This window comes from Erinaceus europaeus, chromosome 11, assembly GCF_950295315.1.
Source record: "Erinaceus europaeus chromosome 11, mEriEur2.1, whole genome shotgun sequence".
In the NCBI taxonomy this organism is placed as follows: domain Eukaryota; kingdom Metazoa; phylum Chordata; class Mammalia; order Eulipotyphla; family Erinaceidae; genus Erinaceus; species Erinaceus europaeus.
The window spans coordinates 196,250-212,500 of NC_080172.1; the positions used below are offsets into that span (position 1 = coordinate 196,250).

Here is a 16,251-nt window from a genome sequence, read left to right on the forward strand (position 1 = left end):
TTTAGATATAAAGGGATAGGAGGAGATGTTGCTGAGGACTTATTCTGATGCAGTCTCCGCCCCCAGGTTTTTCTATGCCCCGCTAAATCCTAGAGTGCCCCCTTTCAACCAATCCTGGCTCCGCCCCCAGGTTTTTCTATGCCCCGCTAAATCCTAGAGTGCCCCCTTTCAACCAATCCTGGCTCCGCCCCCAGGTTTTTCTATGCCTCGCTAAATCCTAGAGTGCCCCCTTTCAACCAATCCTGGCCCTACACGTCACCCCTGGTTGTCGCCCAATAAAAAGCCCCCTCACCCCTCCCCTCGCTCTCTCTGGGCTCTCGGCTCTCCCTCTCTGAGGTCTCGCTCCCTGCTCTCCCCCCGTGGTCGGCCATTGCTGGCTGGCTCCACGTGGTCTGAACCAAACCTCCCCCCCCATCCTATAATAAAGATCTGTGTACCCCTTTGCTCTGGACGTCCGCTCTCTTCTCCGCGGTGCAGCCCGACACCAGACCACCTCAACAACAGGGAGGGTTGGATAGAGAGGAAGAGAGACAGAGACACCTGCAGCACTGCTTCAACACTTGTGAAGCTTTCCCACTGCAGGTGGGGGCCAGGGACTTGAACCTGGGTCCTTGCGGACTGTAGCATGTGTGCTCAACCAGGTGCACCACCTCCCGGCCTCCTTCTTTTTCTTTTTCCAGATTCAGGTCCTGATGGAATTGGGGTTCAGAGTCCTCTGGTCATCTTCCCCTAACATTTCTCCCCCACTGGGAGTATGGGTCAGAATTCTTTTTGGGGTGTAGAAGGTGGGAGTTGTAGGATGGCATCATAGTAGCAACTGTAACATGGTGGCTGAAAGACAATAAGATATAAAGCAGGACAAATTGTTTAATAAATAGGAACCCAAAGATAGGAATAGAGCAGATGAAATTAGGGGTCTTTGTGTGGGAAGAAGCTAGCAAGTCTATGTTAGGTATGTTCCAAGGGGCCCGTGAGTTTAGTAATTTTTGCCTGAGCCTAATAGCTAACATGCATGTGGACTGAAAGCATTGTCTGGTTATCAATTCGTTTTTTTTTTTTTAAGACAATCATTTACATTCCCTTCTGGGCACAGCACAACAGTGAAGATGAAGGAGATGCAAGACCATGAAGTCATCTCATGTGGTTTCTGGCTTGGACACCCAGAGGCAAAGGGAGTCAGTGGCTAAGCCCATTTTTCCCACTGGCCACGGTGAAGCCACCAGACTCCATCCACATAAACGAAGGCTTCACACCTTCCTGGATGCAGATGAGGAGAGAGCTCTACAGGCCTCTGTCACATTCAGTTGACATTGCCAGACTTAGCAGATAAAATATAGGGTGCCTAGTTATACTTGGATTTCAGATAAATGAACGCTTTTAAGCATAAAAAATTGGAATGCAGTACTTGGGACTTATTCACCCTAGAAATTATTCATCATTTACATAAGTTTTAATTTTAACCAAATGCCCTGTGTTTTATCTGGCAGCCCTACTTTGAATAGATCTTTCCCTGAGGAACAGAACAACAAAACATTTGGAATAAAGGGAAAGTCCTGTGATTCTTTTACTTACAGGGTAAAACTGAAATGACTGGTTACTGAGTCTTTCTTCAAATACATTCCTTGTTAAGTTACTGAAAGGATAGCATAACATAAAAGGCATCATCAAAAATTAAAGTAGAAAAATTTACATAGAAACAAGGAAGCTCATATTTCTAGAACCTGGATTAATTAATGGCTGATTATTTGCCTCTTGAGCTTCACAGAAAAGCTAACGGTCAACGTGGCCTGGAGACACTGTGGCTTCTCAGCCTACAAGTATACCAGTGAGTCTTACTGTTGCCATTGCAAATAAGCTTCCTAGCCTAGGGCCTAGAAATAAATTATCCTCACCTAAGAGCAAACAGCCAAGAGTAAGTGGGAGGTCAAGGCAGGGCTGCAGGAAGCACTTCTCCCAAGGAATTAATCAGTGACGCTTAGCCAGAGCACTCGGAGAAGGGAAGCTATGTGTTTGTGCATGTGGCAGGGTCTGCAGACAGGCCGTGGAATTTGTGCTCAGTCTTTGGAGTCTAAGTGGCATGGCCCCTGGGCTCCCTAGTGGGTTCATCCACACTAGTATGATGTTCTCTTCTCTCTCAAAGACCAAAGACGGGGGGGGGTGTCTCTCTGTCTGTCCCCCTCTTATCTCCTTTCCCTCTCAATTTCACTCTGTTCAGAGTAACCGCACCCCCTTGGAGACACTAACATCTTATTCTCAGAAGCAGATACAACACCCCTTGGGCAGAGAGTGGAGAAGGAGGTGTGGCACTGTAATTGTAAAATGGGTGGCTTCTGGAGGGGTGGGAGTGATATGCTTCTCCTTAAGAAGGGTGGTTTTTTGTTCCCGAGCCTGACATCTGATATGCAGGTGGATCCAAGTTATTGTCTGGGGAGATGATGTCATGGTTGGAAAAAGGACCAGAAAGCTGGATCAGGGAAGAAAGTAGCTTCCAAATATGGGAAAGGTGTATAAATATTGTCGACTGTAAACCCCATCAAATTAACTAGTATAGTCACAGGCTCTTTGTAATATAACTAAACCAGGCCTACTAGCTATCTACAAAATGGAGAGCCCCCCAAACTCTTCATCTGTACTATTCCAGCCTTTAGGTTCATGATTAGTCAACAACTTGTTTGACTTTGTATGTTAACTCTCTTTTCAGCCACCAGGTTCCAGATGCTAGCAGGATGAGACCAGACTTCCCTGGACAGACAGCCCCACCAATGTGTCCTGGAGCTCCGATTCCCCAGAGCCCTGCCCCACTAGGGAAAGAGAGAGACAGGCTGGGAGTATGGATCCACCTGTCAACGCCCATGTTCAGCAAGGAAGCAATTACAGAAGCCAGACCTCCCACCTTCTGCAACCCACAATGACCCTGGGTCCATGCTCCCAGAGGATTAAAGAACAGGAAAGCTATCAGGGGAGGGGATGGGATACAGAGTTCTGGTGGTGGGAATTGTGTGGAGTTGTACCCCTCTTATCATATGGTTTTGTCAGTGTTTCCTTTTTATAATTAAAATAAAAAATTAAATTTTTTAAAATGTAAAAAAAAAAAAAAAAAAGATGGTCCTGGGGCCAGGGAGTGGCGCACCTGGTTAAGCGCTCACATTACAACGCACAAAGACCCAGGTTCAAGCCCCTGGCCCCCACCTGGAGGGAGGAAGCTTCACAAGTGGTGAAGCAGGGCTACAGGTGACTCTCTGTCTCCCTCTCTATCTTCCCCTCCTCTCTCAATTTCTCTTTATAATAATAAATACATATATTAATATAGGGAAGATAAACAAAGGGCTCTGAACTCCAACTCCATCAGGAACCAGAGAGAAGAGGAAAAAGGGAGGGACATTTGGGTACAGTAACAGATGTAGGTATGTCTTGGAAAGGATGAGAAGATGAGAAAGGACCTTAAAAATGGGCAAATATAGACAAATATAGATCACAGTCAGAGGGTTATAGACATAATGGTTAATCCATATCTACAATCTTGGGGGAACCGCAGTAGCTTCCAGTGGAGGGATTGGGGACACAGAGCTCTGGCGGTGGGAACAGTACAGAGTTGTACCCCTGTTACTTTGTAAAACAATCTTAAATCACTAATAAAAAGAAATATTTTAAAAAATAAAGATGGTCTTCAGTGGACTTCAGAGCCCGGAATGACTGCCAGAGAAAATGAGCTGGTCGCTAGGGCACAGGGTTGATCCACCCCCTGGGACTTTGCTGAAGGTGCCCGCTGCCCCCTGCTTTGCTGGCTGTGGTGGCACCCTGGAGACTCCCTCCCCACCTTGTGAGTTTTCAAGCTGTGCTTCTCTCGACAGATGCTCCTCCCTCCTTCCCAGAGGCCTCTGTGCAAGCAGCAGATTGTCTGCTGCTATCATCCTCGTTGAAAAAGGAGGAAAACATGCTTCTTGCATTCTTTTTCCTCTTCCTTCTGTGTGAAACTAGCTATGTTGAGTCAGGGTCTCTCTCTCTCTCTCTCTCTCTCTCTCCTTTCCCTCAGTCTCACCTAGCCCTGACCCTCCACATGGCAATTTTCCTGCATAGCTGTCACTGAGCCTGCTGCTTTCTGACTAGCAAAGACACCCAGTTTCTCTATGCATGGCTTTTCACCTAGATGCCTTCATGGGTTTTTTTTTTTTTTTTTTTTTTTTGGCTTTATTTTCCAGTGGATTTTTGTTTATTTTTAAAATTTTTATTTACTATTGGATAGAGACAGAGAAATCGAGAGGGGAGGGGAGAGGGAGAGGGAGAAAGCCAGAGAGACACCTGCAGCCCTGCTTCACCACTCCTGAAGCTTTCCCCCTGCAGGTGGGGACTGGGGGCTTGAACCCATTTCCTTGTGCACTGTGATGTGTGTACTTAACCAGGTGCACCACTGCCTGATCATCCCCCCTTTATTTTATTTATTTATTTTTCTAGATTTCTACTTCCTGTGATCTCCTAGAAGCCTGGGTGTTAGATCTTGAGATTTACTTCCCTAGATACTAAAGACTAAAAAGATTGCAGTCCATGGAGGCCATCAACATTGAAGTCATGCTTGTGTTTTGCCTGGGGCTGCTGTACCCCACAATCCAGGGGCTGCGATTTGCATGGGCCTGTGTATCTCTCTGAGAGTTTTGCAGTGTGATGTGCAGGTGTTTTGTAAAACACAAGGTAAAGTCATAAAAGAAATGTAATGAAGTGCATCAAAACTCAGTTCTGTTCTATGTTTCTTTTGAAACAGTCAAAACTCTAACACTTTTTGTCTGGTGCCATAGATTCATGAGTGGTCCACTTCTAGAGGCAGTCAGCACTGAGCAAACCCACCGAAGGATCCTTGCAACTCACTGCCTCAGGAAGTGTCCCTATGTCCTGGAGGACAAAAATTGGGAACTTATTTTATAGAGACAGAAATTGAGAGGGAAGGGGGAGGTTGCCAGGCAGTGATCACTCAGTAGAGCACGTATGTTACCGTGCATACAGGCTCAGGTTCAAGCCCCAGGTTGTCACCTTCAGGGGTAGAAGCTTCAGGAATGGTAAAGCAGTGTTGCAAGTGTCTCACTGTCTGTTCCTATCTTCCCCTCCCTTTTCAATTTCTCTCTGTCTTATCAAAAGAAATAAGGAAAGAGGGTTTGGTGCACCTGGTTGAATGCACATGCTACAATGAGCAGGAAGTCAGCATCAAGTCCCTAGTCCCCATCTGCAGGGAAAGCTTCACAAGCAGTGAAGCAATGTTGCAGATGTCTCTCTGTCTCCCTCTCCATCTCTCCCTTCCCTCTCAATTTTTCTGTTTCTGTACAACAGCTAAATAAATACACAACATATTTAAAAAACAGATACATTTTTTAAGACAGAAGAAAGGAAGATGGGAAGATGCAAGTAACTGAAGTAGAGATTTGCAGGGGAAATTGGTTTCCTGGGCATCTTGGCTTTCATCACTAAGAAATCCAGAGACTAGAATTTGAGTTTAGGTAGTGTTGTCATGAGATGCTCCCGGAAAATACAAATAAAGAGGTAGAAGACTTGGCAGGAAACGCTCATCTAAGGAGTATGTTATCAAGAATACTCTCCCTGTGGAACTAACGTTGACTCATCTGGGGGTATGCTGAGAGTCAGTGTCCTCTGCCCTTAAGGGGATGGATCTGGGGCATTTATTTATAAACACTTCTGAGTTACAGATGCTTCTGGCACATTTATTCAAGGTTGAACATGTTCTTCTGACCAGAAACAAATTTCTTTTGCAGAGAGTCTCTGGTTTTTAGTCACCCAGCTTGACTTGTAAAGCATATGCCTTGACAATAAAGTGGGGTAACAGAGGGTCTGCCTTTCAGTCACTAAGTTACAGATGCTGTCATGATGCCAACCTGACTTCCCTGGGCAGACAACCTCACCCGTGTGTCCTGGAGCCTCCCCTCCCCAGAGCCCTGCCCCACTAGGGAAAGAAAGAGACAGGCTGGCGGTGTGGGTCCACCAGCCAATGCCAATGTCCAGTAGAGAAGCAATTAAAGAAGCCAGAATTTCCACCTTCTGCACCCCCAAAATAATTTTGATACATACTTCCAGTGGGGAAGAAATGTTAGAAACGATGACCAGAGGACTCTGAACCCCAAATCCTTTAGGACCAGGAAAGAGAAGAGGAAAAGGACATTTGGAAGTAGTAATAGGTGTAGGTGTGACTTGGAAAGGAAGAGGAGTAGGACCAGAGGGGAAAATATATAAACTTATACCATTAGCTATAGAAATAACAGTCAACTGGTATCTGCAACTTTGGGATAACTTCTGTAGCTTACAGTGGAGGGAGTGGGGATCAACAACGGCTGGACAACATACTCTATGCCACACCGGAGGAAGATGCATCCTGATATTGGGGCAGCTTGGAATGTGCCTACTCATGACCACAGAATGTGAGCTCAGACCTACAGGGATGCAGAGGTCACACAGGCTCCTAAGCTGAATATGGGCCCCATTTAAGTCAAATCAATGGGGTTTACAGTCAACAATATTTATATACCTTTCCCATATTTGGGAGCTGCTCTTTTTCTCTGATCCAGCTTTCTGGTCCTTTTTCCAGCCATGACATCATCTCCCCAGACAATAACTTGGATCCACCTACATATCAGATTTCAGGCTCAGGGGAAAAAAAAAAACTAGTATAGCCACAGACCCTTTAGAATATAACTAAAATATGTCTTTTAGCTATCTATAAAATGGACACCCCACCCAACTCTTCATCTGATTAGGTTCATGAGTAGTCAACAACTTATTTGGCTTTATATGCTAACTCTCTTTTCAGCCACCAGGTTCTAGATGCTAGCATGATGCAAACCAGACTTCCCCGGACAGGCAACCCCACCAATGTGTCCTGGAGCCCCGATTCCCCAGAATCCCACCCACTAGTGAAAGAGAGAGAGGCAGGCTGGGAGTATGGATCCACCTGTCAAAGCCCATGTTCAGTGGGGAAGCAATTACAGAAGCCAGACCTTCCACCTTCTGCATCCCACAATGACCCTGGGTCCATACTCCCAGGGGGATAAAGAATAGGAAAGCTATCAAGGGAGGGGATGGGATACGGAGTTCTGGTGGTGGGAATTTGTGGAGTTGTGCCCCTCTTATCCTATGGTTCTGTCAGTGTTTCCTTTTTATAAATAAAGTAAAATAAAATAAAATAAAAACTTAGACCAGGGAGAATAGAAGCAACTGGTGGTGTTACTTCATAAGATACAGCTATATGTAAATAGCATAAAAGGACAGAATTTATGGTGAGGTCTTGTATGATACAGCAAAACCTAACAATGGAATTTTCAGGGGCTAGGTGGTGGCGCACCTGGTTGAGTGCACATGTCACAGTGCACAAGGACCCAGGTTCAAGCCCCCAGTCCTTACCTGCAGGGGGAAAGCTTTGAGAGTGGAAAAGCAATGCTGCAGGTGTCTCTTTGTCTCTCCCTCTCTATCACCCCCTTCCCTCTAGTTTTCTGGCTGTTTCTATCCAATAAATAAAGGATTATTTTTTTAATTTAAAGAAAAATAATGGGATTTTCAAAGTTAAGCCATATAATTTGGTTATAGTAGTAGCTATCCATTGCCTTCTTAAACCTTTAGACAGTAGGAAGCTTCTCCTTTCTCTATAAAGCCCATATTTCTCCCAGTCCTGAAACCTCTAGGGTGGGGCTCACTTTCCTGCATGCTTCTCTCAATTCACACCAACTGATACTGCATCTGCAGATCCCAGCCCAATCAATGCAACCAGCGCCACCTCAGCATGTTTAACTTCAGACCGTGTCCAAAGATGTCAGGCATGGAATGTCAACCCTTCAGCTTCATTATTCTGTCACCAGGTTCCAGATGCTACCATGACGCCAACCTGACTTCCCTGGGCAGACAACCTCAGCAGTGTGTCCTGGAACCCCATCTTCCCAGAACCCTGCCCCACTAGGGACAGACAGACACAGGCTGGGGGTGTGGATCCACCTGCCAACACCCATGTCCAGTGGAGAAGCAATGACAGAAGCCAGAACTCCCACCTTCTGCTCCCCATAAAGATCTTTGGTCCATGCTCCCAGAAGGATAAAGAATAGGGAAGCTATCGACGAAAGGGATGGGATATGGAGTTCTGATGGTGGGAATTATGTGGAAATGTACCCCTCTTATCCTATGGTCTTTCAATATTTTCATTTTATAAATAAAAATTATATAAATAAAGTTAAAAAAAGAAAATGACTCATAATTTTTAAAAAGTGGCTCACAGAGTACACCTCTCCTTTGCTTTTTGGTCCTCAATAAAGAACTTTACAAAAGGGGCGGGAGAAAATAAAAAGAATTTTACAACTAGAGTGCACTAGGTCCACTCTATCAAGGATTCCAACTCTCCTCCTTGGCTAAGCCGCTTAACTCAGTGGCAAAGAGCATCATTCCCAAGTCAGACTGAATGGTAAGTGAATCCAGGTCTCCCAGTGAACACTGAATATCAGAGCAAAGAGCCAACATTAATGAACGTCCTCGCTATGCACAAGGCCCTTGAATAGTTGATGAATGGGACCGCCCATTGTTTGCTGCAGCTCTGGCCAACACTGCTCATTATGGGAGATGATTCACTCTGTTCTGTGGAACAAATTGTTCCAAGGTCTAACTTCACTTCCCTTGCCTTCTTGCTTTAAGCAAAAAGCACGTACCTGTGGAATTCATATGCATGAAGCTGTGTCCTGAATAGAAATGAGAATTAAGTTGTGTCCCACAGCACATAATAGAGGAAACCTTCAAGGGCTTTGCTCAGGGGCTCAGCTTTAGAAGTGACTTCTTTCCTCAGAAAGGAAGGAAGATAAAGACAGGTCCAGTCTGCTGGCTGGGAAAATTTCAAAAGCAGGATGAATGGGAATGAGACCATCTTTCCCAATAAGGCTTGTTATTTGCTAGGTTTGGCAAAGGAACAATTGATATCCAAATGCACTCCTGTGTTTTAGACTGTGCATCTGGGAGCTAATTTAGTGTCCAGTTCTTGTTAGCCATGTGTTTCTAAGTGCTTAGGATCTGCCTTGTGAATCGGGTCCAAAGAAGGGTGTGATTTGCTCTCAACGATCAGTGGTTTAAACAAGCCCGAGTCAGGCAGCTGATTTAGCCTGAGTTAGGCAGCTGCCTACTTTTCATCTCTGCCCCCAGAATTTGGACATTTCTTTGTTTCATCTTGATGCTACCATTCTGATAGAAAGATAGCTGTTTGCTTTACAAAGTGAAGTGAAACCAGCAGTTTTGCTGGAGACATTTCTGTGGTGGTTTACAGGTTTCATCTGGGCAGATTTAGCCCTGATAAAACCCACAGCAGGAGGAAGAGAAGGTAAAACCTCAGGATTCAAGGACTACACTATACAGTCAAAGAAAGTAGATGGGGGGCTTGGGGGTGAGAGGGCAGCATCATCTGGTTGTACCAAAAGCTCAAGCAAGAGTCCTGGACAAACCTTCATTTCTGTCCCAAATCCCAGCCATTTTATCGGATACAAACATCTGGGGTAGCCCCCAGAGTATAATCTAGATTGGGTAGAACTCAGAAATTACATTGTTGGTCTGCTTCTAAGACCCCTTCTGTTGCATTGCTTGACCATGAAAAATCAGTAAATATTTGAAATCAGGCTTAAAATCAGCTTACCTATATATCCCTGAATATATTTGCCAAACTTCATCAAAGTCTGAAGGTGTATGAAGCTTACTGTATATGGATTATGCCTCAATAAAACACTACTAACCAGGAGAGGAAGGAAGGAAGGAAGGAAGGAAGGAAGGAAGGAAGGAAGGAAGGATGGAAAAAAGGGAAGAAGTGGGAGGAAGAAGAGATGAGAAGAGGCGAAGAAAGAGGGGAAAAGAAAAGAAGATAAAGGGGGCCAGATGGTGGTACACCTGGTTGAATGAACATATTATCATGAGTAAAGACCCAGGTTTAAGCCCCTGGTCCCCAGTTGAGGAATAAACTTCATGAGTGGTGAAGCAGGGCTACAGATGTCTCTGTCTACTCTTCTCTATCTCTGCCTCCCTTCTCAGTCTTCCTCTGTCCTTTCAAAAGAAAGAAAGAGAGATAAAGAAAGAAAGAAAACTAGAAAAGAGAGAAGGGAGGAAAGGAGAAAAAAAGGTCACTGGGAATAGTGGTCTTATTGTGCTGGCACCAGCAATAAATCTGGTGGCAGTAAAAATAATAAAATAAAATGGGAAGGAAAGGAAAGGGAAGGGAAGGGAAGGGAAGGGAAGGGAAGGGAAGGGAAGGAAAGGAAAGGAAAGGAAAGAAGGGTGATTAGGAAGGATAAAACATTGTCTTCAGTTAGTGGACTGATTTATAAATTTCATACCCTCAAGGGCTCTTCCATCTTTCTGAGCTCTGTTTGCCATGGCTAACAAATAAGCGGGCTGATGTTGGCTGCTTGCTGCTAAGATCACTTAGTTTTTCATAATTAGCTTGATATATAGCATCTGTCTTAGCTTTAAAATGCACTTATTACAAGCGGGAGGGCACTTCACATGAAAGCTTAAATATAAAAATCTTAATATGACAAAGCAATTCACAAAATATGCTTTTTAACATAAATGCCCCTTAGTTTTTTTTCATGTTGTTGTTTTTGTTGTTATGACTATCACTATTTAGTTTTATACTTATTTTTTTCTTTATCCAAAATACTGTTCAGCTGGTGCAGGGGATCAAACCTGGGACTCTGGTGCTTTAGGCATGAAAGATGTTTACATATCCATTATGCTATCTCCCTTGACCCCATAGTTTTGATTTTTATTTTCACTATCTTTTGGTCAGTATGTTATTTTAAATCTCTCTCTCTCTCTGCAGCGAGTTAAATTTGAACAACACAAAAAGGCAAAAGCCTCTCTGAAGGCAACCACAGCGAAGTGTTAGGATATAACTCACCAGTCTTCTTCTGTACAGAAGCCCTGCTCCACACCTGGGGGTTGCAGAGGGGTTGCTAATGGTGGAGCAGGACAGCAGGTGTCTCTCTGTCTCTCTCACTCTCTATCTCCCCTCCCCTCTCAACTTCTCTCTGTTCTGTCAAATAAAATAGAAAGAAAGGAAAAAAGGGGGGTAAGCATGGCCACTGGAGTGGTGGATTCATCGTGCCAGCACTGAGTACCAGCAGTAATTCTGGTGGCAATAAAAAATGAATAAATTTTCAAAATCCCTCTTAGGAAGCTGTCTGTCTGTCATGGACACAAAGATGTATGTTGTTTGGACATACATGAACTTCTTTGACCTCTGTCTTCTGTTTTGTCTTTGAGTCTATTGGGAAAGTCTCTGCACTTGAGGCAGGAGGAGCTTGGTGTCTGTTTCTCAGCTTTGAGGCCTTGTGCCCTGCCAGGCCTCCTGCCCAGGGCTCTCCTCAGCAAGCTTCATCTGGCCACTGCAGAGGCGCTGTTGGCTTCTGCTAGGCAGCCTAATTTACTGAATCAAAGCCGTTTGGTTTCTACCCAAGGCAATTAGTATGTAAATTCCCAGTATGCTACCTGCCGAGTCATCAATTACACTGACAAATTAAATATTCACAGAGTCAGCGTGCCATTGTGGGTAATTTTTCCTATTTTTCCAGTCATTGTAGACCAGGGCGATCCATTGCCTTATCAAACCGTTACACATTAAAGCAGAAGCTGAAAAATCAGGCGTCTTCCAAAGCGTTTTGCTACGCGTCTACTTCTTTCAGCAAGCAGTGAAGCGTCCAAGTGCACTTAATGCCTGGTGCATATTTTTAAACTTAAACAGTTGTTTTGTTGTTCTAAGGAGGACGCATGAAAGGGAAATCCATACCGTATTACCACACCTGGAATCTTCCTCACCGCGACGGTCAAGCCACACACTTCCTAGTGCAGTTTCCCGAAAGTGTGAAGACCCTTCCTCCCCAAACTGTGGTTCGAGTGACTGTTGATCACTGTCTGAAAATGGCAGGAGAATCAGGTCTCATGAGTTGTCTCCAAGGAGTGTGGTTCTGGCATAAACTCATTAAATTCATTATACAACGGGGGTCGTGCGGTAGCGCAGTGGGCTAAGCGCACGTGGCGCAAAGCGCAAGGACCGGCGTAAGGATCCTAGTTCGAGCCCCCAGCTCCCCACCTGCAGGGGAGTCGCTTCACAGGCGGTGAAGCAGGTCTGCAGGTGTCTGTCTTTCTCTCCCCCTCTCTGTCTTCCCCTCCTCTCTCCATTTCTCTCTGTCCTATCCAACGACAGAAACAACAATAATAATAACCACAATAATGATGGAACGACAAGGGCAACAAAAGGGGAAAAAATAGTCTCCAGGAGCAGTGGATTCGTGGTGCAGGCACCCAGAACCGGCAATAACCCAATAACCCTGGAGGCAAAAAAAAAAAAAAAAGATGTAGTGGTCGGCCTGTTATGCCAGAAGATCTGAAGAGCTTCCTGGTTGGTCAGCAGGGGCTTACGGAGAGACCCCGTTCAGGGTGCGAGGGCGATGGGTAGCACCAACCAGCTGGTCAGCAGGACTTACGGAGAGACCCCGTTCAGGGATGCGTGGGCGATGGGTCGCACCAACCAGCAAACAGGCCACATGGTGGGCAGCTACACTTGAGATTTAATTTTGGGCAGGATATGGTTTGCATAGTGTTCTCTTTCAAATCAAACAAAACCATCTCCTCTATTATGTGTCAACTTGACTGGGTCACAGGATGCCCAGAAGCTGGTTAAATGCTGTTTCTGGGCCTGTTTGAGAGAGAGAAATGAGCATTTGAATGAGTGGGCTGAGTAGAACTGGTGGCCTTCCCTGGTGTGGGAGGAGCCCAGCCAGTGGTAAGGGCCAGACAAGAGTGGGGGGAGGAGGAGGCAGGAACTCCTCTGTGCCTTGAGATCCAGATGTGTCACTGCTTCCTCCAGCCCTGGAATACACACCATTGCCATTCAGCTCTCAGCGAAGGCCACCTCTGACTTTCCTGGGTCTGAGGCTTGCAGAAGGAATTAAGTGGAAGAGACCCTCCTGTCTGAGTAAGACATGAGAGAATAATGACAGGAACAAAAGGAGACAAAGATGAAAAGCATTTATTCAATATTTTCCTCCTCCCTTCCACAATCAAGCAAAAACTGCAGGCTACCGGCAGAGACAAAATCACAGGCTTACATTAGCCACGGGTAACTCTGTCCCGGCAGAGACAAAATCACAGGCTTACATTAGCCACAGGTAACTCTGTCCTGGCAGAGACAAAATCACAGGCTTATATTAGCCACAGGTAATTCTGACCCTGTAAGTAGTGAACTTACTGGATCACAGTGGATCAAATTTCACTGTGACCTGTGACCTGACCTCCCCAAGTTTAAGAGGAAGGAATGATCTTGCCTTTGTTTCTGTCCAGTGTAAACTGGGATTGCCTTTAATGCTTATGCATTGATTGGGGAAACAACCTATGTCTGAGGCTGGGGGTATGAATCAACCTGCTAAGGCCCATGTTCAGTGGAGAAGCAGTGACAGAAGCCAGACCTCCCACCTTCTGCTCCCTATAAAAGATTTTTGGCCCTTACTCTCAGTGGGGGAGAAATGTTAGGGGAAGATGATCAGAGAGCTCCATCAGGACCATGAGAGAGAACAGGAAAAAAGAAGGGGCATTTGGATTTAGTGACAGGTGTAGGTTAACTTGGAAAGGATGAGAATATGGGGCCTTAAAAAGGGGGGCATCAAGCTTTGGGTCCATGAGTGCTCAACAATTTGTTTGGCTTTGTATGTTAACTCTCTTTTCAGTCACCAGGTTCCAGGTGTCATCAGGATGCCGGCCAGACTTCCCTGGATTGAAGACCCCACCAATATGTCCTGGAGCTCAGCTTCCCCAGAGACCCACCCTACTAGGGAAAGAGAGAGGCAGACTGGGAGTATGGACCGACCAGTCAACACCCATGTTCAGCGGGGAAGCAATTACAGAAGCCAGACCTTCTACCTTCTGCAACCCACAATGACCCTGAGTCCATGCTCCCAGAGGGATAGAGAATGGGAAAGCTACTGGGGAGGGGGTTGGATATGGAGATTGGGCGGTGGGAATTGTGTGGAGTTGTACCCCTCCTACCCTATGGTTTTCTTAATTAATCCTTTCTTTAAAAAAAAATAAAAAATAAAAAAAGGGGGGGCATCCCCTGTCCCCACCTCCAGGGGTAAAGCTTTGCAAGTGGTTCTTCTTCTTCTAGCGTTTGCCCTTCTTCCGTAGCCAGTCAACAGCATCAGGTTTAGCCTGATGTAAAGTTTCGAGACCTCCTTTGAATCTGGAGAGGTGGCAGTCGTTGACTATGTGGGTCATAGTCTGTCTGGAGCCGCAGGGGCAGTTCGGGTCGTCTCTGGCTCCCCAGCGATGGAACATAGTGGCGCACTGGCCATGGCCTGTTCGATAGCGATTGAGGAGGGCCCAGTCATAACGTGCTAGGTCAAAGCCGGGTTGACGCTTGCAGGGGTCTGTGATGAGGTGTTTGTTCTTGACCTCAGCTGACTGCCAACTCTGTTTCCAAGAGACTGGAACAGAGAAGTTCAGTGTAGGCGTAGGGGACCAGATTGGGTGACGAGACGTCAAGCGTTGAACAGGGTGGGCGAATATATCCGCGTATGTTGGCAGGTCCGGTCGAGCGTAGACGTGGGAAATGAGTTTAGATGATGCCGCATCCCGACGAATATCTGGCGGGGAGATGTTGCTAAGAACTGGCAGCCATGGAACCGGGGTGGAACAGATGGTTCCAGAAATGATCCTCATGGAGGAATATAATTTGGAATCGACCAAGTGGACATGGGGGCTACGGAACCATACTGGGGCACAGTATTCTGCAGTGGAATAGCATAATGCCAGAGAGGATGATCGTAGTGTGGAAGCGCTCGCGCCCCATGAGGAGCTGGCCAGTCTTGCAATGATGTGATTCCTCGCGCCCACCTTTGCTGCAGTTTTTATGAGATGTTTGTGAAATGACAGAGTGCGATCGAGAGTAACGCCAAGATAGACTGGCTGGGCTTCATGCCGGATTCTCGTATTGCCAAGCTGCACATTAAGCTCACGCGAGGCCGAGGCATGGTGTAGATGGAAAACAGATGATACCGTTTTTGCAGTGCTAGGGATTAGTCGCCATTTTTTACAGTAATCAGATATCAGAGACATGTCTTTCGTGAGTGTTTCCTCGAGGATGTCGAACTTGGATGCCTGAGTTGCGCAGCAGATGTCATCGGCGTAGATGAACTTCCTTGAAGAAGTTTCTGGGAGGTCACTGATGTAAATATTAAATAGCGTAGGAGCCAGAACAGAGCCCTGGGGGAGGCCACTTGAGACAAGTCTCCATCTGCTAGACTTGCAAGTGGTGAAGCAGTGTTACAGGCGTTTTTCTGTCTCTCTCCTTCACTATCTCCCTCCTCCCTCTTGATTTATGGCTGTGTCTATGCAATAAATAAAGATAATAAAATTATTTCTAAGTGAGCAAATATATACAAGTATAGGCAGATAGTTGTGGAAATGATAGTCAACCTGCATCGGCAACCTTAGGAGACCTGCTGTAGCTTCCAGTGGAGGAAGTGGGGGCACAGAGCTCTGCTGGTGGAAAGGCGCAGAGCTGTGTTTGCATTTGTGGCTCCTATTTCCTCAGGAGCTTGTTGTCTGGTGTCCTGGGAAGGACGTTAGGCCTCAGCAGTTGAAAGGAAACTGAAGGGGCACTGACTTTCAGGATGAAGCGTGAGGTAGGGTCCCGGCTTCATGAGGACGTGGCTCTGGGAGCTAGAAGTGGCCCCAACACGACTGCTGGGAAGAGAGAGTCATGCAACAGACCCAGGGAGTTAACAGTGGTTTGTCAGGAAGGACAATGAAATTATCCATTCTTCTTGTTTTACATGTAGACTGAGCACAATTTTAAATAAAGGGAGTACATACATTGTCAGTAATATAGCTAAACAAATTTTCCTGCCATTTTGTGACTAATTAATTTTGTCATGAAGAAATTCTTTCCCTCGATCCTGGCCTGCTTTGTCCCCTGTGCAGTTTGGGTAGTGAGAGGAATATTTTCACTTTCTCAGCTTGGAGTTGGACTTCAGTCACATGGCTTGAGCCCTGTGGAATGAGCAGATTTATATTTTTAGAGACAAGTGGCAAAGTATTTATGGAAAAGAGGTCAAAAGTGACAGGCGCAAAGTCCAAGCCACTTGCAGTCACTTCCTTTCCTGGTGTCAACTTTCTCTGCAAGTGTGAACCCAGTCAGCACTTCTCTTTCCACAGACACAGAAAGCGAGGAGGCAGTGATCATACCTC

The 16,251-nt window shown here is 45.8% G+C and overlaps 1 long non-coding RNA gene across 1 annotated transcript in view; it reads right to left on the minus strand.

The window, feature by feature from the left end:
- Positions 1-668: 668 nt before the first annotated feature.
- The window catches only part of LOC132541178 (uncharacterized), a 35,062-nt gene continuing 19,479 nt past the window's right edge, over positions 669-16,251 (minus strand). Inside the window, exon 2 of the long non-coding RNA XR_009552350.1 lies at positions 669-831. This is a non-coding gene — a long non-coding RNA (uncharacterized LOC132541178). The remainder of the gene's footprint in view (positions 832-16,251) is intronic.